Source organism: Pongo pygmaeus, chromosome 6 (genome assembly GCF_028885625.2).
Source record: "Pongo pygmaeus isolate AG05252 chromosome 6, NHGRI_mPonPyg2-v2.0_pri, whole genome shotgun sequence".
In the NCBI taxonomy this organism is placed as follows: Eukaryota; Metazoa; Chordata; class Mammalia; order Primates; family Hominidae; genus Pongo; species Pongo pygmaeus.
In genome coordinates, this window is record NC_072379.2 from 22,122,035 (window position 1) to 22,148,672 (window position 26,638).

At 44.1% G+C, this 26,638-nt stretch overlaps 2 non-coding genes and 1 pseudogene across 2 annotated transcripts; all 3 read right to left on the minus strand.

Annotated features, from left to right (window-relative positions):
* Positions 1-304: 304 nt before the first annotated feature.
* LOC129041460 (T-complex protein 1 subunit zeta-like) lies at positions 305-13,730 on the minus strand (annotated as a pseudogene).
* Positions 4,597-4,731, minus strand: LOC129041826 (small nucleolar RNA SNORA15). Its single transcript, XR_008503962.1, has one exon. It is a non-coding gene; the product is annotated as a small nucleolar RNA SNORA15 (small nucleolar RNA).
* On the minus strand, positions 9,108-9,241 carry LOC129041833 (small nucleolar RNA SNORA22). The gene has a single exon (XR_008503968.1). It is a non-coding gene; the product is annotated as a small nucleolar RNA SNORA22 (small nucleolar RNA).
* Positions 13,731-26,638: the final 12,908 nt, after the last annotated feature.

Sequence of the window (26,638 nt, forward strand, 5' to 3'; positions counted from 1 at the left end):
CTCTTTCCCTTTTATAAGTTTGAAAGATTCCAGAGCAAGAAGTTGAAAGCACAAGGCCGTGAGGCACCCTGCGCACCGAGAGCAACCTTCCCAGCTGGCGGCTGCAGGCGCATCCCGGAAGCGGGCAGAGGGTCCCATCCCCTTTCCCAGCACCCCGGGGTGGCCGGCGGTTCAATGACCTAGCTTGAGCCACGCACCAACCGGGAACGACAGCAGGGACAGCAGCGGTGATGAACAACCCATGCTGGCATCAGGACTGGCGCGCCACGCCGCGCGCACCCACGGACCCGCTGCTCATCCACCCTCACGCACCACGGTGGCAGTCGCCTCCTCCACACATGCGCATGCTGCTCCACCACCGCCCCTCACCCAACGGTTCAGCGGGGGAAACAGACGGACGCGAGGGGTAGGACTGGTCATACCACCTGCAGGGCCGCCCAGGGAATTAAGGAAAAGCACGTTGAGGGTCCCTAGAGGCCCCTTCACTACTTTTTGAACCTTTGGACAGCTTTCATTCCCTTTAAGATTGCTTCTGTGTGTCAAACCATTTCAAGACCACAAAAGAGGTTTCAACTTAACATTTATTTGCACACTCCAGGTCACTGCTGAGCCCCCAAAACCCACAGCCTAGTAACACCAACTTCACCTTCAAGGACCGCAGAGATAGACCAACTATATAAATCTTGTGGAAACATAGTAATTTGGGTGAGAAAACTATGACGCTAGAGGCTTTGGGATGAATATTTTGCATAAGTTCAGAAGCTTGAAAATATAGTCAGCCTACAAATCTCAAATTTCACCTGATAACCGTAGCCCTTAGCCACCATGCCTTCCAGCTCTCTCAACTCCCTTGCCTCTAGTTTACTCCTCTTCCCATTTCCTACAACTTTGTAGGGGGACCATTTTAGCAAAGCTATTTCAAAAGCGTGAAAAGTCCAACTGATCAATAAATTTACTCAGAAATTTACACTAACGGGATGTGTCCAAAATTTTAAATTACTTGTGTTATTTATATTAGCATAAAAAATTTAAAACCAAATGCTTAACAATAGGGTACTGTTGAATAATTTAACGTATGTCCACATAAAATTAAACCATTAAAATCTGCTTTTTCAAGGAATATTTAATAAGGTAGGTAATATATGCTTATCTAACATGGAATTTTATGTCACTGCTGCTAAAGCAAAACATCCTGTTCACTGGGTGAAAGACCTGCTTTATGTGTGTACACTTCAGTGCAATTTTTAAAAAATACTGTAATTATAATTTCAGAACTTCCGAATTTCAACAGATGCCAGTGTTCTCTCCTTTTTTCACATGGGAAAATTCCCTTGAAACTCATTTGAAGCTTGGACAAAAATTCCACAGCTGTATTCTTCAGGATCACTTTGCAGAGTCTTCAAGACTCAGATACAGAGGAAGCTTCAATTCAACCTTTCAGAGAAGACATTCCAGCTCGCACGATCTTATCAACCAAGAGAATGTTGGTGGCAATCAGTGCTGAAAGGGGGACAAAAATTAGATAGCTCAGATGATTAGGAGCACTAATTCGACTCAACTTCCCACTTCCAACTAAGCTGCACACGTTAACATCCATGTAAATTTCCCCCTTCCCCTCTACACATGAGAGGGCTAGTTCGGTTTCCATACTTACAGCTGATTAAATTATTCATGGGGGAAAATGAGCAACTAAACAGAGGACACCAAATGAAAAGAGTATGATGATTCTCTAACAGTTTAGTTTTCATTTTCCCAAACTTACCAGGAGTGAAGAAGCTGTTTCTTTACACAACTGTTATCCCATAATGCCTGCTTCTGCTGCTACCACGGGCTCACCTAAAAGGCAACCAAAGTAAGTCCACTCAATAAGAACCAACAATATTTTGTGTGGCTTTGCTTATCACTGATGACTCATTTCCTCCAGTATTAACTATGAGAATTCAAAGCTTCTCTGTTAGTCCAATTTTCTACTCTAAACCATGACCCCTGTCCACAATATTTAAGGAGTGTCTGACTTCTACTTAGAAGACCTGAACACCCCTCTCTTCTTCTGGATACATTTCTGTTTACCCATACTAAAGTACAGCACTGCAACTCTAATCTGGCTAAAATGGACTGATCATTTCCCTCATTCCAGAAATCTTTTTTAATAATAATGTTGACAACAATAGGTCTTGCACATACTGCATGGACGTACCTGTTATCTGTCTCCTACTTTGTACTTAATTTGTGTTGTTTTGTTACAGGGGCCTAAGATCAGGGCTGTCACCATTTCATTAGATTTCTAGATCCCCTTTTCTGGCATTATTTGCTATCTTTAGCTGTTTTTCACCCATGAATATAATCACTCAATCTATTTTCTTACCATAGTACTTGATTAAAAACTGAGTAAGGTGGCCGGGTGTGGTGCCTCACGCCTGTAATCCCAGCACTTTGGGAGGCTGAGGCGGGCGGATCACGAGGTCAGGAGATCGAGACCATCCTGGGTAACACGGTGAAACCCCATCTCAACTAAAAATACAAAAAATTAGCCAGGCGTGGTGGCGGGTGCCTGTAGTCCCAGCTACTCGGGAGGCTGAGGCAGGAGAATGGCATGAACCTGGGAGGTGGCGCTTGCAGTGAGCCAAGATCTTGCCACTGCACTCCAGCCTGGGCAACAGACAGAGCAAGACTCCGTCTCAAAAAAAAAAAAAAAAAGAAAAAAAAGAAAGAACCAAGTAAGGCAAATGCAATATGAAAATCCTTCAACATTAATCTGAACCATCTACCACCACTCAACATCTCCAACAAAACTATACCAAAATTACTCAGTCTACTCTACTCCCTTAATTATTATACCTAGTCATTCCATTTTTTATTAATATCCTATTTTATCCCATTTTAGAACCCAGACTTCCCTAATAGTACTGGTGTCAAATCGCAAAGCAAAAGATTTTTTTTTTTGGTCCCCGTTTTGAATCTTTCCTGGCTTCAACTCACATGTACTACATCTAGTTTTTCCTCTACAAACAGTTGCATTCTCTTACCTGTGTTCAGGTCCACACCCATGAGCTGACCTGATTCTGAATGTTCTGCTTAAATTTTAACTAATGTTTCCTGAAGGTCAAAACCAGAATTCTGAGCAAGAACCTAAAGTAAACAAATTTAATTCCTGAGAAAACACGAAGAATTGATATTTAAAAAAAAAAAAGAAAAAAGGCCAGGCATAGTGGCTCACACCTGTAATCTCAGCACTCTGGGAGGCCGAAGCGGGTGGATCACAAGGTCCAGAGATCGAGACTATCCTGGCCAACACGGTGAAACCCTGTCTCTATTACAAATACAAAAAATTAGTTGGGCATTGTGGCACGTGCCTCTAGTCCCAGCTACTCAGGAGGCTGAAGCAGGAGAATCGCTTGAACCTGGGAGGTGGAGATTGCCGTGAGCCGAGATCACGCCACTGCACTCCAGCCTGGGTGACAGAGACTCCATCTCAAAAAAAAAAAAAAAAAAAAAAGAGCAAAGGAAAATCTCGGCCGGATGCAGTGGCTCACGCCTGTAATCCCAGCACTTTGGGAGGCCAAGCCAGGTGGATCACCTGAGGCCAGGGGTATGAGACCAGTCTGGCCAACATGGTGAAACCCTATCTCTACTACAAATACAAAAGAAACCTAGCCGGGTGTGATGGCAGGCACCTGTAATCCCAGCTACTGGGGAGGCTGAGGTTGCAGTGGGCTGAGATCACACCATTGCACTCCAGCCTGGACAACAAGAGCAAAACTCTCAAAATTCTTAAAAACAAAACAAAAAAAATAAATAAAATCTCATTGCATGAAAACAGAACATTTATGTTCCCTTCAGAGAATAACCAGACACAAGTTACTGATCAACTCTCTCATCTACCCCAAACCCAGCAGCAATATACTCAGTCATAAACTATACTTCAACATTAGTATATAATCAAAAACAATATCAGTTTAACTAAAACCAAAACAAAAAGCAAGTTTGTACTCAAGTATAACCCCTAATACTGCAAATATTAAGCTACGGGTTCTCTCTTGCCATCTGAAACGTCAGCTATTCAGGCCTCCCAGAGAAACCAAATACATTTGGATGTTCTAGAGTCAGGAAGAAAACTGATCAAACCTGTTTATCCAAAATCCATATTATGAATAAAGCCTACATTATCAAAAAGGTTTGATCAGCTGAATCTTTTGGAAGATTGACTGTTTAAGGCATACACACCTTGGGAATAATGAGCAACGCATCAGCAAATGCTTGGACTCCAAGCTGTGCCTTGCCCTTTACACTGAGCTTATATTTAATCAGGGCTTCTGCCATTGCCACTTCCATGGCACCAGCACCCGGGAACCACACAGCCTGTTGGATGGGGGAAAAAGAAAAATGCTAAGAAAACTGTAGAACTAATGATGAATAACAAAATATACATATGAAAGCCATTAATTTCTTACAAATTCACTATGACCACATCAATTTAAGTACTGCATTTGAAAGCCACAATACAAGCGACTAACATATCAAATAGGAGAATGGTCCAACCAGAATGGCTTCACTGGCCAGTGGCAGCTCTTTCAACAGATCAGTGTTAGTTCATTTATTTGTATTCACCTTTAATAATGATATGCTATGAAAAACCTTAGCATACCATCAGTCATTCTAAAGGGAAGACTGCTTTTGCATGGTGTCTGGCTGTGTGAACTACTGATAAAAGAACACAGTATTCAGCCATGCTTTTCAGACCAGCAAAACAATTTAATAGAATTGAAATATGGTGAGGATCTTAGCATCATCAATAGCATTTTTGACAGCCCTCAAGCCATCCCTTACTGCATCTTTGATCTAAGTGTAGGCTTATTTGGTCCTTTGATCAATAATGTGACAGAACGAGGGTTGTTACACTTCTCAATAAAGGTGAACTTCTCCCTTTGTGTAGAAGAAACATGATTTTCAAGAACAGGATTTGTGCAAAGAGAGAAGAGGGACTTACAGAGAATGACAAGCAGCATATTAATAAGGAACAAACTTGATGACATCAAACCAAATTATCTTTTTGAAAAATCACATATAAATGGCTTCCCATTACTACACATAAACCTTCAAAATGTATATAAACAAAAATCTGATCCTGAATTTCAATTAATTTTTCTGTTAAAGACTTCATGAATCAGGCACAGTGGCTCATACCTGTAATCTCAGCACTTTGGGAGGCTGAGGGTGAAGGACAGCCTGAGCCCGAGAGTTTAAGGCCAGCCTGGGCAACACAATACAACCCTGTTTCTATAAAAATTACAAAAAAAATTTAGCCAGGCATGGTAGCACATATCTGTGGTCCCATTTGCTCAGGAGCCTGAAGCAGGAGGATCACTTGAGCCCAGGAAGATGAGGCTGCAGTGAACTGTGATCACACCACTACACTCCAGCCCGGGCAGGAGTGAGAACCCATCTCAAACAAAACAAAAATAATTCATGCGCTAAAAAGTTCTATTACCCTCAGGAAGAAAATACACTTACCAATGTATACTCATATACAAGTCCTGCATGTCCCAAGCAGTCAGGACTTAGGTCCTCAAAAGAATTCAGGGCCACCCCACCAAAAGCAAGAGTCAGCCTGAAATAGCATTTTAAGGGAAATGAATAAGCAATGTTACCAGTGAAGTTCAAAGAGAAGACCAGTAATTTCTAGGAAGGAATTTTTCAGAATTACACACAAAATTAAATTTTAAAATGTACTTTAACCTAGGCCTTTTCATTTGCCATTAACCAGCTGAAAACCAGTCTTTTAACCCTCCATTTAAACCACTCTCCCCAAGTCAGCAAATGAAATCTAAAGATGGACAAGAGCTCTTTATTGGCCAGGCATGGTGGCTCACACCTGTAATCCTAACACTTTGGGAGGCTGAGGTCGGTGGATCACTTGAGGCCAGGAGTTTGAGATCAGCCTAGCCAACATGGCAAAACCCTATCTCTACCGAAAAAGCAAAACGAAAACGAAACAATTCAACGGGCATGGTGGCAGACACCCGTAATCCTAGCTACTCGGGAGGCTGAGGAACGAGAATCCTAAGAACCCAGGAAGTAGAAGTTGCAATGAACCACGATCATGCCACTGTACAACACAGCAAGACTGTCTCAAAAAAATAATAAAATAATATTTAAAAAAAACATTTATTGTGGTGAGCTCTTTGGGAGAAGTGTACTGAATTCAGAGACAAAAAATAAAATAATGTTTACAAGGGCCTAGGGGGAATGAGAAATGGGGAGTAACTATTTAATGGGTATATAGTTTCAGTTTGTGATGATAATAAAAATCCTAGAGATGGACAGTGCTGATGGGTGCAAAATAATGCGAATTTAGTTAATGCCAATTAATTGTACAGTTGAAAAACCCAAAAATAAAGTATAAGGAAAAACAAATAATCCCAATTCATTTGCAAAATAAGTAAAAGTCAAATTACTCAGATAAATCTGCTACTCATACCTCTCCATATTCCTCCTTTTAGCTCTGCGAAGAGCGACTATGCCTTCTTTGAAAGAGCATCTAAGGAAAAGGGGTCAATTCCCTATAACAAAAATAAAAATTAGTTTCAACATCTTTCACCTTAAAAGTAAAAAGGATGATACATCCTATTTAGTTTATACACTGGATTTTCATTCTCACCTTTTGATTAATAACAAATCCTTTATCTGAATCACCACAGAGTTTCCTTTTCAGTTCTATTATTTGTTTTAACTCTATCTTCAATCAATTTTCTTTCAGCTTTCATGAGTTTTTCTCTTTCTGCACTCTTGTAAAAAAAGCCAGAATTCACTTCTCTATTAAGAAGAAAAAAAAAAAAGTTACAGAAAGCAGGGAAACATTTATTTTTTGAGAAAATAGCTTCTGAAACTGGATTAGTCCTAAGATTTAACAAACAGCTCACTGAGCTCCAATCCTGCCCCTTGCACATCTTCAGAGGCTGTTTCCTATAACTCTCCCAAACCAATTTGAGGATTATTGTCCTTACAGTGGGAAACGAAGTTGCACAAAAAAGTAACTCACCTAAAACACGAAGCTCCTCCATTTCACTGTTAAGGGGCTATAAACTTAAGTTTTTTCATATTCTAATGACACGTTACAAGTGAGGATTTATGCATCCTCCACCCTTTTCTTCCTGTCAAGATGCTATGCTCCATGGTCCAAAACAAGCCCTCTGATTAAGCTGTTCAAACACACACAAAATTATGGTTATTGATTTCCAGATGGGTGTATGTTAAACATCGAACTGAGAAGGCATTGATAATTTTCATGCAGTCAGCATTGTTTCTTGAATTACTTGAAGATCCTATGCTGTACAGAAAAGTCTGCAGAGATCATCTCCCTGGTAGGCTGTCAAACTGTGATGACATCTTTTAAAAACATGTTTTCTGCCAAGTGCCTGTAATGCCAGCACTTGGGGAGGCAGAGGTGAGAGGACACCTTAATCCCAGGAATTCAAAACCAGACTAGGCAACATAAGGAGACTCCATTCTCCACAAAAAGAAAGGAAAAACGAACATATACATGTTTTCTAACTAAGACTTTGGGAAAAAAAATTTTTTTAATTCCTCTACTGCTTCTCATTATGCTTTGTACCTAGCAATTCAATAAACGCCAAATGACTGATGTTCACTTTTCAGAATAATTCTACCCATAAATACAACATAACATTCACCTTATTTCAGGAGAAAATATTACTAAAAGTAAAAACAATCTTCACCTAGCAATTTATCCAACTTATATCTTCGGGTAAATATACAATATTTTATATCCAAATATATTAAAAATTTTGCCAACAATATATATTGTACAAAGCACCCCTAAATTTCCAAACACACTTTATTAGTATTTTTTTTTTTTTTTGAGATGGAGTTTTGCTCTTATCACCCAGGCTGGAGTGCAATGGTGTGGTCTTGGCTCTCTGCAACCTCCGCCTCCCAGTTTCAAGCAATTCTCCTGCCTCAGCCTCCCAAGTAGCTGGGATTACATGTACCCGCCACCATGCCCGGCTAATTTTTGTAATTTTAGTAGAGATGGGGTTTCCCCATGTTGGCCAGGCTGGTCTCAAACTCCTGACCTCAGGTGATCTACCCACCTCGGCTTCCCAAAGTGCTGGGATTACATGCCTGAGCCACCACGCCCGACCATTAGTATTTCATAGTCTTCTACCACCTACCTTGTATCAGTTTCAGATTTATGTTTCTTGTCAATGATCACAAAGTCATGAAGAGATCAATAGGTTCATCTTTTCTTTTAATGGCCAAAATGGAGCCAACTACAGCCTGCAATAGAAGGATAACCATTAAGTAAATTCAATTTGCAGCAGCAGAAACATGTTGCTTTTCAGAAGGCTAAAGTAGACAGTTTGTTCATTTTACAATCTCTACACTGATTTAAGTCTTTTTCTATAAGCATATAGAATACATTATATATGAACAGCTGTTACATTTCTGAAATCTCAATCTGTAATTCCCAAACATTAACATTCCTTAACATTAACATCCCTCCTGGTGTTTCATTAAAAATACTGATAACTGGAAGGTTTCTAATAACAAAATCTCCACTTTATAAACCTTTTAATGAAAGCTCCAATTTTACTTTTGAAACCTGGTTAGGTATACTATTATCTGAATTTCCTCATTTTACTTTTTAGAGACACAGATTAGGTATCACTGCCACAAAAATGAACCTACATAGCACCTTGTGATTGAAATTGGTAATTATATTCATGTTTCTACTATCAGAGATTTTCTATATAGGTGTACCATACCAGACACAGACAAAATTTAATACATACCTCTGTTAAGACATCTGCAAGTTCAGCATGAACTTTAGTACAAAGAGATGCCCTGGCCACATCTTTAAGTGTTTCCTTGTCCATCTCTCTGCTTACTTTGACTTCTTCCAAAAAATGAAGGGCCTTTTCCTTCACAGCTTCAAATCCTTCAGTGATTATTCTGGGATGAAGGCCCTACAATAAACACACAATAACACTTGCATCTTCAATTAGATGCAACTATAGTTCATGATAAAGTTCAGATAATTCTTGGAGGGATATTCTGATCATCATACCTTTGAACACGAGGTAATATAATGTGCTGGCTTTCTGAATACATTTAAAAGGATAAATATTCCTTTCAATGCAGAGGAGAAGAGCAGGCAATGCTCTAGCACAGGGTCAAAGCCAAGAGAACTATAAAGCACACTTGGGTGTTCACTGTGCAAACCACTCTGAATCATGTCAAAACCGACACTGTGTCCCAATAACTCACAGATGGTAGCATTATTCTATCTTTTCTATAGGTAATCTCAAACTAATTCACATCATTTACTAATAAAAATAAATAAAGACTGTCTGCTCTCTTTTTCCAGAAAATTCTGACAATAGATTCGTACTCAATGAGGTTTGTTTTAAACCTTGGAACTAGTCAGGGCTAAAAAAGTGGAATTTATCCAAATGTAAGCTTTTGGTTGTCTTTTTCCTAACAAATAAATATGCCTAGTCCTAAACATCCCATTTTAAAATCTCAATTATTAATCTAAAGACAGATAGAAATCACATAGGCAATTCAACTTGATTACAAAATTATTTTCAGGCCAAAAAAGGTTCCATAACCTGTCCAAGGTCACAACAAATTTGTTTTAGACCAGGACAAAGACCCAGATTTAAGCCCCCTACTTCTACTGTATGGCCTCCACTAGTATTAACACATCAATTTGTATAAATAAGTATCTGACATGTCCTATATACAATAAAATATTACAGAAACAAGAGTTGTGTGCTGGGCATGGTGGCTCACGCCTTTAATCCCAGCACTTTGGGAGGCCAAGATGGGTGGATCACCTGAGGTCAGGAGTTTGAGACCAGCCTGACCAACGTGGAGAAACCCCGTCTCTACGAAAAATACAAAATTAGCCGGGCGTGGTGGCACATGCCTGTAATCCCAGCTACTCGGGAGGCTGAGGCTGGGAACTGCTTGAACCCAGGAGACGGACGTTGCAGTGAGCCAAGATGCCATTGCACTCCAGCCTGGGCAACAAGAGTGAAACCCCATCTCAAAAAAAAAAAAAAAAAGTTGTGCATACTTCACAAATGTAGAGATCCGCCTGTTTCAGCAGCTCTCCAATGATTAGGACATTGTAAGTCGTACCATCACCAGTTATATCATCCTGGGCTGTTGCTACCTTTGCTATTAAGGAAGCTGTTGGGTGTTGAATTTGCTGAAAGTAGAAAAAGAATGAATCACTTAAAACAATATGAAACAGTCTAAAAATACCACAAAATGCATGAAGGGCCTCTTTAAGTGCTATCTACTTGAAAAAGCTACCCAAGTGTTTGGCTACAAATTACTAAGATTAAAAAGTCACAATTAGCTATCATGCGCATGCAATTATAATGATGGAAACATTTTCATGTGTAATTTATTTCCCAGGTTATCTTTACTTTACAGATGAGGAAGCTTGAGGCTCAGTAAAAGTTTACTCAAGATGACAGCTAACAGTTAACAGTAACAGATAATTTTACATCCTTGCCTCTTTAGGCAAGTGTAGGGCTCTAATGAGAATAAGCCAGGTATCTCCTAAAATGAAAGCTCAGCAGCCTCCACTGTTACTCTGCAATGGCCAAATAATTTAAAAGGAAAGGTCAGGTGCGTTAGCTCATGCCTGTAATCCCAGCACTTTGGGAGGCCACAGCAGATGGATCCCTTGAACTCAGGAATTTGAAACCAGCCTGGGCTACATGGCAAAATCCTGTCTCTTAAAAAAAGAAGCGGAAAAAAATTGTATTTTAGAGGTAAAATGACATGTCTGCAGCTTACCTTCAAATGATTCAGAGGAAAAATAGAAAAGAAATGGAGCAACATGTAAACAATTGGTGAATCTAGGTAAAGGGCAAACACAATATAATTATTATTTTCATAGGTTTGTAATTTTTTCAAAGAAAACTGAAAAACAGACTTCTGGAGACTGGAGAGAGGTTCCAGTGGGAGGGGACTTCTGAGGTGGCAGCAACAATTTATTTCTTAACTACAATGGTGGTTGTGTGTGTCCACTTTATAATTATTTCCTAAATTGTAAATGTTCTATGTGCTTCTCTGTACTTATGCTGTATTTCTCACACACTAAAACCCAAATAAATTTTTTTTTTTTTTTTGGTGACAGTCTCACCCTGTTGCCTAGGCTGGAGAGTGCAGTGGCACAATCTTGGCTCACTGAAACCTCAGCCTCCCAGGTTCAAGCAATCGATTCTCCTGCCTCAGCCTCTGGAGTAGCTGGGACTACAGGCGTACAGAACCATGCCTGGCTAATTTTTGTATTTTCAGTAGAGATGGAGTTTCACCATGTTGGCCAGGGCCGATCGTGAACTCCCGGCCTCAAGTGATCCACCTACCTCGGCCTTCCAAAGTGCTGAGATTACAAGAATGAGCCCACCGCACCCGGCCCCCAAACAATTCTGACGTCAAGTTTAACTATGGCTCCACTTTTCTGCTAACGCGGGCCACCACTGAACCCACTAAAAACAAAAACAACACCTCCTAGATTAGCAAGTCTTTACTAAAGATATTTCATCTGGATGTTGATAGCATGGTATACTACTAGCAAAACCCTAATTATTCTGAACTCAAATCAGCAGGAAATCATTTCCTTTTCTTGGATTTGAACTGCTAAGTTTTGGGAATTTAGGGATGAGTAAAATGCAAACTCCCTTCAATAATCTCATATTCTCCATCCCTAAGACTTTAAAAATGTTAAAGCAAAGAGATTTCTCTCCCCTCCAGTTGGAGATGGGGATGAGACATAACAGAGAAATTGCTGTTTTAAAAAGAGAAAAACCGGCCAGATGCGGTGGCTCATGCCTGGTAATCCCAGCACTTTGGGAGGCTGACTCAGGCGGATCACCTGAAGTTATGAGTTCAAGACCGGCCTGGCCAACATGGTGAAATACCATCTCTACAAAAAATACAAAAATTAGTTGGGCATGGTGGAGCAAGCCTGTAATCCCAGCTACTTGGGAGGCTGAGACAGGAGAATCACTTGAACCCAGGAGGCGGAGGTTGCAGTGAACCACTGGACTCCAGGCTGGGCGACAGAGTGAGATTCTGTCTTAAAAAAAAAAAAAAAAAAACCATAAAGAGAAAAACCATCCTCATGCATTTTGCCTATGTGATTGTGTCAACCACCCTTAATTTTTCAAATTTTATTATAATTAATGTACAATTACAGTCCTTTAGCCCAGACTGTGAATGGCAAAAAAGCAGGGATTCAAAGACAGGGCTGTCAGACTCCAGGCACAGTCAGTACTATTACTGTCACTGTTACATGTCACTTCTGAATGCTCTACCTTGAGAATGGACATTGCAAATCTTTCTACAAAGCAAAAGTTCTACGGAAAATCAAGACATTTCTGACCTAGCAGAGCACCTCTCACCATTTCGTGAAGCAGCACACTGTGTAGGACCATGCCCGGCTAATTTTTGTATTTTTAGTAGAGACCGAGTTTCACCATGTTGGCCAGGGCTTACTGTCAACTCCTGTGTCTTTAATAAGCTTGATGTCTCCAACGCCAGAAACAAGACTGTTTAAGGGACAGAAATGAATCAGACTGTGACAAAAACGAAATTAAAACAAAAACTAAATTAAAAAGTCCCATTAGAAAACGGGCTTTTCCAGCCGGGTGCGGTGGCTCAACGCCTGTAATCCCAGCACTTTGGGAGGCCGAGGCGGGTGGATCACGAGGTCAGGATATCGAGACCACCCTGGCTAACACGGTGAAACCCCGTCTCTACTAAAAATACAAAATAAATAAATAAATAAATAAAGCAAGCTGGGCGTGGTGGCGGGCGCCTGTAGTCCCAGTTACTCGGGAGACTGAGGCAGGAGAAAGAAAGACATGAACCCGGGAGGCGGAGCTTGCAGTGAGCCGAGATCGCGCCTCTGCACTCCAGCCTGGGTGACAGAGCGAGACTCTGTCTCCAAAAAAAAAAAAAAAAAAAAAAAAGCAAAACAAACAACAAAAAAGGACTTTTCCCAGATCTTAGGGAGCCCAGGGATATAGAGCTAGTTGTCAACGAAAACTAAATTAAAAAGTCCCATTAGAAAACGGGCTTTTCCCCGATCTTAGGAAGCCGAGAATATGAAGCCAGTTATCTCCCGCAGGCTGGAGGACAGGTGTAGTGCCCACCCCGTCCCCGCAGAGATTGTGCAGAGCCCTCAGGGCGTCTGGAAGTCCAAGAAGGCGGGAAACGCCGCACACTAGAGCCGCTCTTTTCTCCATGGAGACGGCATCGACGCAGGAAGAAATGGCCGCGACGGTGGGGCTTAGCAGGAAACAAGACCGGCCTGGGAGGACGCGAAGAAGGGTGGCTGCGGAGCCCCGAGACAGCGGGCTCCCGTCCGCGGTCCTGGGCCCGCCAGGTGCGCAGCTGCGCGCGGTGCCCACCCAGCCCTCCCGCCAGCCCCGCCTTACATCTTTATTGTCCCTTTGGGCCCCAGGTTGGTCCTCAGCACGTCCTGCAGACCCCGCGCCCCGCTGATGTTGTAAGCCAGCGCCGCCTGCGCTCGGGCCACCTTGGCCTTGGGGTTCAGGGTCTTCGCCGCCGCCATAGCTGCTCCAGAGGAAGAAAAGAAAGCGATGCGGCGCGCGGAGATCCCATGGCCCGCGCGCCGTGGCCGGGATGCACTATCCGGATCTTCCGGAAAAGTCGGCGCGCCCGGCCCGCTCCTAGCGTGCCCGCGCCGCCGCCATTGGGCCACGGGCTGTCCGGCGCCCGCTCATTGGTCCGCGGCTGCACGGTGCCTGCGGTCCCACCCCTCGCCCCGCGGCCGCGACGTTATCGCGCACGAGAGTATCCTGTTCCTGGCAGTAAGTGCTTCTGGGTTCCGGCGTTGCAGCTCAGTGGGGCCCGACTTTGCGGACCTGGGAGCTCAGGATGCAGGCAGGGCTTGTGCTCCGCGCGGGACAGGGCGTAGGGTGGGCCTCCTCCCGCCCCTACTCGCGCGGTTTGCTCCTCAGTCTCCTTCCCTTTCTGCTTTCATGCCTTTCATTGGAGCTTTCTGGACCCTGTGCTTGACGGTGCTGTAGGAGCCGTGGGGACACACAAGCTAGTCTGATAAGCACCCTCCGCCGGGATCATGCGATGCTGTAAGGACTAGCGAAGATGAAGATAGAATGCAAGGTAGAAAGTGCTGGATGCCTTTAGAAAGCTGCAGGACTGGTGCGATGGGAGTTGAGTCATAAGAACCTGTCCGTCAGTAGGACTCAGGATGCTGCTGAGGCGCTGGGCTTCCATGGTAGATTTGAAAACTCACCCTTGTAGAGTCATGATGTCCAGCCTTTGAGAGGACTCCCTTTTAAAGTAAATTTCCAAAGAGCTCCACAATTGTTTACAGTATCCAGTGCCCGCCAAATTCCAGGGATTCAGTAACACGTGATATTTTACTTTATTTTTTCTTTTTGTAGACACACGGCCTCACCATGTTGCCCGGGGTGGTCTCAAATTCCTGAGCTCAAGTGATACTGCTGAGCTCAAGTGATCCTCCCGTCTCGGCCTCCCAAAGTGCTGGGATTACAGGCGTGAGCCACCGTGCCCGGCCGGTATTTTATTTTTAATAGATAACGGAAATTATTCTGAATTCAAAAGGCACCAGAGGACATGTGGTGGAAATTAAATCTTCCTCCCGCCACTAGTTCAACACTAGAGACAAGCACAGTTACCCCTGGATACTCGATGAATTTTCGGAATGCTTTCTGAATTTATAAACTTATATGTGAATATAATCATTTCCCCACACAAATGGCAATTCCTAATACACACTGTAGGGTGTGTTATACTTTAAATGTCTTGGAGAGTGTGCCATATCAAGACTAATGGAAAGTCCTCGTTAGCAGCTGCGTAATGTTCTTTGTAAGAATTACACAACTGGGAGCCGGGGCGCGGTGGCTCACGACTGTAATCCCGACGCTTTGGGAGGCCGAGGCGGGCCGATCACTTGTGCCTGGGAGTTCAAGACCAGCCTGGGCAATGGATTGAGACCCCATCTATACAAAAAGTACAAAAATTAGCCAGGCGTGGTGGTGCACGCCCATGGTCCCAGCTACTCGAGAGGCTAAGGTGGGAGGATTGCCGGAATCTAGGAGGCGGAGGTTGCAGTCAGCTATGTCAGCTATGATATGATCTTGCCACTGCATTGCAGCCTGTCTCAAAAAGAATGATACAACTAACCGGTCACCTACTGACTGATGTTTAAGTTGTTCCCAATCTGCTGTTCAGGCTGCAGTGAATATCGGTATATGATGCTTTTAGGAGGATTTGTGTATTTGAGAAAACATCTATATATATTTGAAAAACATCTATATATGTGACTAGAAGCACTGCACAATAGAAGACTAGTTATTAATTCCATAGGCATTACATGGTGTGCATGCAGATTTATTATAACTGCTGTTAAAAATGTTACGAGGAGACCAGGCGTGGTGGCCCACGTTTGTAATCCCAGCACTTTGGGAAGCGGAGGCAGGCGGATCGCTTGAGGTCAGGAGGTCAAGATCATCCTGGCCAACATGGTGAAACCCTGTCTCTGTAAAAATACACACATTAGCAAGACCAACAAGGTGAAACACCGTCTCTGTAAAAATGCAAACATTAGCAAGACCAACAAGGTGAAACACCATCTCTGTAAAAATACAAAAATTAGCCTGGCATGGTGGTGTGCATCTGTGATCCAAGCTACTCGGAGGCTGAGGCATGAGAATTGCATGAACTTGGGGAGAAGAGGTTGTAGTGAGCCAAGATCATGCCACTGCACTCTAGCCTGGGTGACAGAGCCAGACTCTGTCTCAAAAAAAAAAAGGCCGGGCCCAGTGGCTCACATCTGTAATCCCAGCACTTTGTGAGGCTGAGGCAGGCAGATGATTTGATTTGAGGTCAGGAGTTCAAGACCAGCCTGGCCAACATGGTGAAACCCCGTCTCTACCAAAAATATAAAAAGTTAGCAGGGTGTGGTGGCGCACGCCTGTAATCCCAGCTACTTGGGAGGCTGAGGCAGGAGAATCGCTTGAATTCTGGAGACAGAGGTTGCAGTGAGCCAAGATCATGTTTCTGCACTCCAGCCTGGGTGACAGAGCAAGACTCTTTCTCAAAAAAAAAAAAAAAAAAGCTGGGCATGGTGGTTCACACCTATAATCCCAGCACTTTGGGAGGCTGAGGTGGGTGGATCACCTGAGGTCAGGAGTTCCAGACCAGTCTGGCCAACGTGGTGAAACCTGTCTCTACTAAAAATACAAAAATTAGCCAGGCATGGTGGCGGCCACCTGTAATCCCAGCTACTCAGGAGGCTGAGGCAGGAGAATCGCTTGAACCTGGGAGTCGGAGGTTGCAGTGAGCCAACATCACGCCATTGCACTCCAGCCTGGGCGACAAGAGTGAGACTTGTTGCCCAGGTGACATGATGGAAGTATATTAAATACATAAATAGGAGTTCTTGATAGGAGGAAAAACATTTTAAATAACATATATAAGAAGTTCTCACTTTTGAAACATTCCCCATGGGTCTATACTGGGAGGGGAACATCACACACTGGGGCCTGTCAGGTGGGGATCAAGGGAAGGGAGAGCATTAGGACAAATACCTAATGCAAGCGGAGTTTAAAACCTAGAGGATGCATTGATGGGTGCAGAAAATCACCATGGCATGTATACACCTATGTAACAAAACTGCATATTCTGCACATGTATCCCCGAACTTAAAGCAAAAAAAAAAAAAAAAAAGGCCTGGTGTGGTGGCGCACACCTGTAATCCCAGCTACTTAGGTGGCTGAGGCAGAATTGCTTGAACCCGGTAGGCAGATGTTGCAGTGAGCCAAAATCGCAGCACTGCACTCCTAGCCTGGGCGACAGAGTGAGACCCTGTCTCAAAAATAAAAATAAAAAGAATTTGTAAAAAACAGTAAGAAGAATTCCCATACTCTACACACAGATCCCCCAAATGTAAACATCATATTTAACCCCAGAATAAGAAATTAACTTTGATGCATGATCCAATCTATAGATTGCATTCAAATTTTGCTAATTATATCATGATCTATCTCTGGCCCAGGAGTTTATCCAGAATTATGCTTCGCATTTAGTTGTCATGTCCTTCAGTCTGAAACAGTTCTGCAGTTTTTCAGTCTTTAATGATCTTGGCATTGCTTTTAGTACTGGCCAGTTATTTTACAGAATGTCCGTTACTTTAGGGTTGATATTTCCTTTTTTTTTTTTTTTTTTTTTGAGACAGAGTCTTGCTGTGTCACGCAACTTGGAATGCAGTGGCACAATCTCGGCTCACTGCAAGCTCCACCTCCCAGGTTCATGCCATTCTCCTGCCTCAGCCTCCTGAGTAGCTGGGACTACAGGCGCCCGCCACCATGCCCAGCTAATTTTTTTGTATTTTTTTTAGTAGAGACAGGGTTTCACCTGTTAGCCAGGATGGTCTGGATCTCCTGACCTCGTGATCCACCCGCCTTGGCCTCCCAAAGTGCTGGGATTACAGGCTTGAGCCACCGTGCCCGGCCTCCTTATGATTTTTTTTTAAAATTTTTTTGAGACAGACTCTCACCCTTTTGCCCAGGCTGGAGTGCAGTGGTGCGATCGCTGCTCACTGCAGCCTCCACCTCCTGGGTTCAAGTGATTCTCCTGCCTCAGCCTCCGGAGTACCTGGGATTCAGGCGCCTGCCACCATTCCTGGCTAATTTTTGTATTTTTAATAGAGATGGGGTTTCACTATGTTGGCCAGGCTGGTCTGGAACTACTGACCTCAGGTGATCTGCCTGCCTTGGCCTCCCAAAGTGCTGGGATTACAGGCATGAGCCACTGCGCCTGGCCTCATGTTTCCTTATGTTTAAATGCAGGTTACGGCCGGTCATGGTGGCTCACGCCTGTAATCCCAGGACTTTGGGAAGGCCAAGGCGGGTGGATCACATGATCAAGAGATCGAGACCATCCTGGCAAACATGGTGAAACCCCATCTCTACTAAAAATAGAAAAAATTAGCTGGGCCTGATGGCACGTGCCTGTAATCCCAGCTACTCAGGAGGCTAAGGCAGAAGAATCACTTGAACCCGAGAGGTGGAGGTTGCAGTGAGCAAAGATCGCGCCACTGCACTCCAGCCTGGGCAACAGACCGAGATTCTGTCTCAAAAAAAAAAAAAAAAATGCAGGTTATTCATATTTGGCAAGAACACCAGAGAAATTATGTGTCCTTTCAAGGCATCATTATTTAATAAGCATCTTGTGGGAAAATATGTGACTGTTCTGTTTTTCATCATAACAGTGCCTACTAATTTAAGCATCCATCGATGATTTTTTTTTTTTTTTTTTTGAGGCAGCATCTCACTCTGTTGCCCAGGCTGGAGTGCAGTAGTGCAATCACACAGCTTACTGCAGCCTCAACCTCCTGGGCTCAGCCTCCTATCTCAGCCTCCTGAGTAGCTGAGACTACAGGCTTGCACCACTATGCCTGGCTAATTTAAAACTTGTGTGTGTGTGTGTGTGTGTGTGTGTGTGTGTAGAGATGTCATGCTTTGTTGCCTGGGTGAGTTTCAAACTCCTGGGCTCAAGCAGTCCTCCTGCCTCAGCCTCCCAAATTGCTGGGGTTACAGGCTTGAGCCACTGTACCCAGCCCATCAATAATTTTTGCCTGAAACAATTTTTATTGCGATCTTTGTGTTGAGAGTCCTCCATGGATCTGTTGCGTGATTACATGTCTTGCTGGGTGTGCCAAGAATGCAAGGCCCAAGAATGCTCTTTATTTGGGCCTTTTTTCAGGGTTGTTTACACAGCTGGTAATCTTCAGAGACAAGTTAATGTTTTCTCTTGGACAAAGAGCAGGCTTGCCCACTGCTTGGTTTAAAAACAATAGATTTCAGCCAGGCGTAGTGGCTCATGTCTATAATCCCAGCACTTTGATATTTTTTTGAGACGGAGTTTCACTCTTGTTGCCCAGGCTGGAGTGCAATGGTGCGATCTTGGCACACTGCAACCTCCACCTCCTGGGTTCAAGCGATTCTCCTGCCTCAGCCTCCTGAGTAGTTGGGATTACAGGCATGCAGCACCACACCCGGTTAATTTTGTATTTTTTAGTAGAGACAGGGTTTCTCCATGTTGGTCAGGCTGGTCTCCATCTCCCAACCTCAGGTGATCTGCCCGCCTCAGCCTCTCAAAGTGCTGAGATTACAGGCGTGAGCCTTGATTTTTTTTTCTTTTTTTTTTTTTTTGAGATGGATTTTCACTCTGTTACCTGGGCTGGAGTGCAGTGGCGCGATCTCGGCTCACTGTAACCTCCGCCTTCTGGGTTCAAGTGATTCTTCTGCATCAGCCTCCAGACACACGCCACCATGCCCGGCTAATTTTTGTATTTTTGTATTTTTGTAGAGACAGGGCTTCGACATGTTGGCCAGGCTGATCTCGAACTCTTGACCTCAGGTGATTTGCCCTCCTTGACCTCCCAAAGTGCTGGGATTGCAAGTGTGAGCCAGCATGCAAAGCCATCCCAGCACTTTGAAAGGCCAAGTCGAGGATCCTTTGAGGCCAGGATTTCAAGACCAGCCTAGGCAACATGGTGAGACCCCATCTCTACAAAAATAAAACAATAAAACACCAAGGTGGGCAGATCACCTGAGGTCGAGAGTTCAAGACCAGCCCGACCAACATGGAGAAACCCCATCTCTACTAAAAAAATACAAAATTAGCTGGGCATGATGGCGCATGCCTGTAATCCCAGCTACTCGGGAGGCTGAGGAAGGAGAATCGCTTGAACCCGGGAGGCAGAGGTTGCGGTGAGCCGAGATTGTGCCATTGCACTCTAGGCTGGGCAACAAGAGCAAAACTCTGTCTCAAAAATAAAAAATAAAAATAATAAATAATAAAACAACAAGGAAAACAATAGATTCCCTAAGCTGAGTGTTCCTCAGCTGTGATCCAAACCCACCATCTTTGAGGCATCCATCTGGGCCACGTTGTGTTACCCCATGGAAGTTGGAGGGAAAGGGGAACTGATGCAAATATCCTGCTGCCCACGCTGCTTGCCGTGCTGTAAGCAATAAAGTCCTTTGTCTCTGACCCAGGAGTCTTCTTTCTTTTTCTTTCTTTCTCTTTCTTTCTGTCCTTCCTTCCTTCTCTCTCTTTCTTTTTCTTTTTTTTTTTTTTGAGATGGAGTCTTGCTCTGTCGCCCAGGCTGGAGTGCAGTGGCGCGATCTCGGCTCACTGCAGCCTGTGACTCCTGGGTTCAAGCGGTTCTCCTGCCTCTGCCTCCTGAATAGCTGGGACCACAGGCGCACACCACACACCCAGCTAATTTTTGTATTTTTCGTAGAGATGGGGTTTCACCATGTTGGCCAGGATGGTCTCAATGTCCTGACCTCGTGATCTGCCCGCCTCAGACTCCCAAAGTCCTGGGATTACAGGTGTGAGCCACTGTGCCTGGCCAGCAGTCTTGTTTCTTTGGCCACATCCATAAAACAAGCAAGAGGCTAATAGTTTGTAAGTAGGGTAAAATCAAATCTCAGACCTGACAGTTTGCAAGTGGTAATTTTCCATTAATTTTTTATTTTATTTTATATATGTTTTTGAGATAGGGTCTGTGGTTGCCCAGGCTGGAGTGCAGTGGTGCAACCACTGCTTACTGCAACCTTGACCTCCTGGGCTCAAGTGATCCACCATCATGCCTGGCTAATTTTTTTTTTGAGACAAGGTCTTGCTATGTTGCTCAGGCTGGTCTTGAATTCCTGCCCTGAGGCGATTCTCCCACTTTAGCCTACCAAAGTGTTAGGATTACAGGAGTGAGCCACTGCGCATGGCCAATTTTCTGTTTTCACCATTCATTATACATTTATTGGTTAGAATTCTACTGTAAAGGAGAACTTTCCCTTCTCCTCCATGAATGAGTGAATGAATGAATTTGTATCATTATGGATTCAAGAATTCTTTTTTTTGAGACAGAGTTTCACTCTTGTTGCCCAGGCTGGAGTGCAATGGAGCTATCTCAGCTCACCACAACCTCCACTTTCGGGTTCAAGCGATTCTCCTGCCACAGCCTCCTGAGTAGCTGGGGTTACAGGCATGCGCCACCATGCCTAATTTTTTATTTTTGGTGAAGATGGGGTTTCTCCATGTTGGTCAGGCTGGTCTCGAACTCCCAACCTCAGGTGATGTGCCTGCCTACCTCAGCCTCCCAAAGTGCTGGGATTATAAGCGTGAGCCACCGCACCTGGCCTTTTATTTTTATTTTTTGACATGGAGTCTCACTGTGTCACCTAGGCTAAATAAAGTGCAGTGGCACAATCATTAGCTCACTGCAGCCTTGAAATCCTGGGCTCAAGTGATCCTCTCACCTCAGCCTCCCAAGTAGCTAGCCTCAAGTGATCCTCCTGCCTCGGGCTTCCAAAGTGCTGGAATTACAGATGTGAGCCACCATGACTGACCTATTATCTGATTTTAGCCAATAATGTTGTTTTTCTTAATATTATTCTTTCACTGTTAATTAAATGTGATTTAAGTAATATCTTTTAACTTTCAGTTATTATAGATGAAACAGCCAGCAAAAACTCACCCTACTTCACTTCTTCCATAATCTTTGTCCTCCTAATTTTTCTGTTGCATCATTTCTATATTGTCAGAGTAGATAACATTTACATTCTGTTTTTTCTCCCCCAAACCTGGGTTTGTTTAGTCTTAGTTTTGCAGCTATATACACTCAATGCTCCTGCTTGTCCCTTTGCTGAAGTTCCCTTTGCCATACATTGGTGGGTAAAGTTTATTCATTAAGTTTCCTCAAGAAAAATATTCCCGCTGGGCACGGTGGCTCACGCCTGTAATCCCAGCACTTTGGGAGGCTGAGGCGGGAGGATCATGAGGTCAGGAGATTGAGACCATCCTGGCTAACATGGTGAAACCCTGTCTCTACTAAAAATACAAAAAAAATTAGCCAGGTGTGGTGGCGGGTGCCTGTAGTCCCAGCTACTCGGGAGGCTGAGGCAGGAGAATGGCATGAACCCAGGAGGCAGAGCTTGCAGTGAGCCGAGATCATGCCACTGCACTCCAGCCTGGGGGACAGAGCAAGACTCCACCTAAAAAAAAAAAAAAAGAAAAAAGAAAAAGAAAAAGAAAAATATTCCCATGGGAGGCCGGGCGTGGTGGCTCACACCTGTAATCCCAGCACTTTGGGAGGCTGAGGCAGGCAAATCACCTGAGGTCGGGAGTTGGAGACCAGCCTGACCAACATGAAGAAACCCCATCTCTACTAAAAATACAAAATTAGCTGGGTGTGGTGGTGCATGCCTGTAATCCCAGCTACTCAGAAGGCTGAGGGGGGAGAACTGCTTGAACCTGAGAGGCAGAAGTTGCGGTGAGCTGAGATGGCGCCACTGCACTCCAGCCTGGGCAACAGGAGTGAAACTCAATCTCAAAAAAAAAAAAAAAAAAAAAAAAAAAAAATTCCCATGGGCAAAATATACCCAGAATTCCTATATTCAAAACTATCGTTTGTAGCCTTTGTGTGTGAATAATGGCTTGGCTTGTTTTAAAACAAAAAATCACTGGCTAATTCTTTATTCGTTTGTTTTTTTGAGACAAGGTCTTGCTCTGTTGCCCAGACTGAAGTGCAGTGACATGATCACAGCTCACTGCAGCTTCCACCCCTGGGGCCCAAGCCGTCCTCTCACCTTAGCCTCCCAACATGTGTGCGCCACCAAGCCCAGCAAATTTTTTTTTTTTTTTTTTTGTAGACACAGGGTTGGGGTGGGGAGGGGGTCTCATGTTGCCTAGGCTGGTCTCAAACTCCTGACCTCAAGTGATCCTCTTACTTTGGCTTCCCAAAGTGCTAGGATTACAGTCATGAGGCACCATGCCCGGCCTATATATCTTTAAATATTTATTTATTTATTTTTAGAGATGGGGGGTCTTACTCTGTTGCTGAAGCTAGCCTTGAACTCCTGGCCTCATGTGATTCTCCTACCTCAGCCTACCCAGTAGCTGGGACTACAGGTTCAAGTCACTACACCCAGTTAAATACTTATTTGTTCTGATGTTTGGTTATCTTCTTTGGAAATTTCAGTTGTGCATATGTTGGCTCTCTTTGGTCTGTTTTGTATAGCTATCTTTTTTTTTTTTTTTGAGACAGAGTCTCGCTCTGTTGCCCAGGCTGGAGTGCAGTGGTGCCATCTCAGCTCACTGCAACCTCTGCCTCCTGAGTTCAAGCGATTCTCATGCCTCAGCCTCCCAAGTAGCTGGGATTTCAGGCTTGTACCAACTCGCCTGGCTAATTTTTGTGTTTTTAGTACAGACAGGGTTTCATCATGTTGGCCAGGCTGGTCTTGAACTCCCAACCTCAGGTGATCTGCCTACCTTGGCCTCCCAAAGTACTGGGATAACAAGTGTGAGCCACTGCACCTGGCTGGCTGTAATTTTTTCTCTAATTTCATTTAATTCCTTTTGTTTATACTGTTTGCTTTTCTCATTTTTATCCTGCATATTGGTTAATATATTTTTCATAGTGTCCACTTTTATTTTTGCTCTTTTTAGTTTCATTTTCACTTCTGTGATGGTTATTTTACCTATTTGTTGGAGATGGCATCTCAATATGTTTCCTAGGCTGGATTTGAACTCCTGGGCTCAAGTGATCCTCTTGCCTCAGCCTCCTGAGTAGTTGGCATTATAGGCATGTGCCACCATGCCCAGCATGATAGTTATGTTTTTCCCTTCTACTTCCTTTTGATTTTTTTTTTCTTTTTTTGAGACAGGGTCCCACTCCATTGCCCAAGCTGAAGTTCAGTGGCACGAACATGTTTCACTGCAGTCTCAACCTCCTGGGCTCAAGCTGTCCTGCCTCAGCCTCCCGTGTAGCTGGGACCACAAGCACTCGCCATCACCCCTGGATAATTTTTTGATGTTTCATGGAGACATTGCTTCGCTTTGTTGCCTGTGCTGGTCTTGAACTCCTGGCCTCAAGCAATCCTTCTGCTTTGGCCTTCCAGAGTGCTGAAATTATAGGTGTGAGTCACTGTGCCCGGCTCCCTTCTGCTTCTTTCCTGAATTTTGTCAGTTTTGTCTCATCTCCTTGTCTTATTTTGTCATCTTTTCCATGAATTCCTGTATTTGTATTTTTGTTTGTCTTCCATGGAAATAATTCATTTTTTTTTTTCAAACAGATGTTTTTGAATCTTGGCTCACTGCAACCTCAGCCTCCCGAGTTCAAGCAATTCTCCTGCCTCAGCCTCCCTAGTAGCTGGGATTAACAGGTGTGTGACACCACGCCTGGCTAATTTTTCTATTTTTATTAGAGACAGGGTTTTGCCATGTTGCACCAGCTGGTCTCCAACTCCTGGCCTCAAGTGATCCACCCACCTCGGCCTCCCAAAGTGCTGGGATTACAGGTGTGAGCCACTGTGCCCAGTGCACTCACATGTTTCTGATGTCTCTCCATGTCCAAATTTTCTCTTCTTACAAGGACACAGGTCAGATTAGATTAGGCCTCACTTTAGAGATCTCATTTTAACATAATCACCTCTTTAAAGACCTTGTCTCCGGGCCGGGTGAGGTGGCTCACATCTGTAATCCCAGTACTTTGGGACACTGAGGCGGACAGATCATAAGGTCAAGAAATCAAGACCATCCTGGCCAACATGGTGAAAACCCATCTCTACTAAAACTACAAAAATTAGCTGGACATGGTGGCGGGCGACTGTAGTTCCAGCTACTCAGGAGGCTGAGGCAGGAGAATCGCTTGAACCCAGGAGGTGGAGGTTGCAATGAGCTGAGATCACACCACTGCACTCCATCCTGGTGACAGAGTGAGACTTGGTGTCAAACAAACAAAAACCTTGTCTCCAAATGTAGTCACATTCTGAGGTATTGGGGGTTAAGACTTCAGGATATGGACTTCGGGGGAACACAGTTCAGCCCATAACAAAGGTGTCCCTTTCTTTTTTCTTTCTTTAATTCATTATAGAATGAGTTGTATTTTCCTGGACCGATCATTTGCAAGGGTCTTCTCTGAAGGAAAGACAAGAGGGACCAGGGTAGTTTTCCAAGCTTCTCAATGCAAACGAAGGTTTTCAGCTGCCACAGTCAGACTGTGTCATTCAATGTGGCTCTTGGTAGTTTTTGTGTAGCTCTGCCTCCTTTGCTGTGTACTATTTTTTGTTTTGTTTTGTTTATTTTTATTTTTGTTATTTTTTCTTTGCTCTGTTCTAAACTGGCCCTGTAGGGCTTCTCCTCCCAGTCCAGTACTCCCTAGCATCACCACCAATCACTGCACATAGGGCACACAGCCCCTGTGTTTCTGGTGAGCTCTTCATCTACTTTTTTTTTTTTGAGACAGAGTCTCACTCTGTCGCCCAGGCTGGAGTGCAGTGGCACGATCTCAGCTCACTGCAACCTCCACCTCCAGGGTTCAAGGGATTCTTGTGCCTCAGCCTCCCAAGTAGCTGGGATTACAGTCGTGAGCCACCATGCCCGGCCTTTTTTGGTTTTTTTTTGCAGAGATGGGGTTTTGCTATGCCACCCGGGCTGGTCTCAAATTCCTGGACTCAAGCAATCCGCCTGCCTTGGCCTCCCAAAGTGCTGGGATTACAGGCACGAGTGGCTCCCTCCCTCTCTCTCTCTCTCTCTCTCTCTCTCTCTCTCTCCCTCCTTTTAAGTGATAGAGTCTTAGGGCCAGGTGCGGTGGCTCATGCCTGTAATACCAGCACTTTGGGAGGCCAAGGTGGGCAGATGACAAGGTCAGGAGTTCAAGACCAGCCTGACCAGCATGGTGAAACCCTGTCTCTACTAAAAATACAAAAATTAGCTGGGCGTGGTGGCGTGCACCTGTAATCCCAGCTACTTGGGAGGCTGAGGCAGGAGAATCGCTTGAACCTGGGAGACAGAGGTTGCAGTAAGCCAAGATTGCACCACTGCGCTCCAGTCTGGGCCACACAGTAAGACTCCATCTCAAAAAAAAAAGATAGAGTCTTGTTATCATGACCAGGTTTATCTCAAATTCCTAGGCTCAAGCAATCCTCTTGCGTTAGCCTCCCAAAGTGTTTGGATTATAGGCGTGAGCTACCGTGCTGGCCAAAATAGAATGTTAGTGACACACCCTACATTGAATTTACTTGGAAGGCTGATTCTTTTCCCATGCCCTCCCTAGGAGAGCGAGCTGGGTGTTAGGACCTTAACTCTGCCCATAAGATGCTCAGGCCAGGAGAGATGCCCTTCACCCCTTGGATTACAAGGGTTTCAACTCCCTTTCTGCTTGATTGAGCCTTGCCCTCAGTTCTTTTTATCCCTGCTCTGCTGTGCTTGTTTCAAACAACACATTTTTGGACTGTGGCATGAACGGCTTATCTTCAGAGAGTCTGTTTTTGCTGGTGTTTTCTGGGATCTGCATCTGCCTCTTCGCGTGTAACTTTGGTAGCCCTCGTGCAGGTCTTGGACTCTCCAGTGACTTTTTGTCTTCTAGTTTTGCTGAATAGGGGATTTCTGCCTCATTCCCCCCTCAACCATATCTCCCTATCACTTTGCATAATTTCTGGGAGGAGGAAGGGGAAGATTCGGTCAAATATTGCTGCAGTTCTTATACTATAATCATATCGCTTTGTAATAT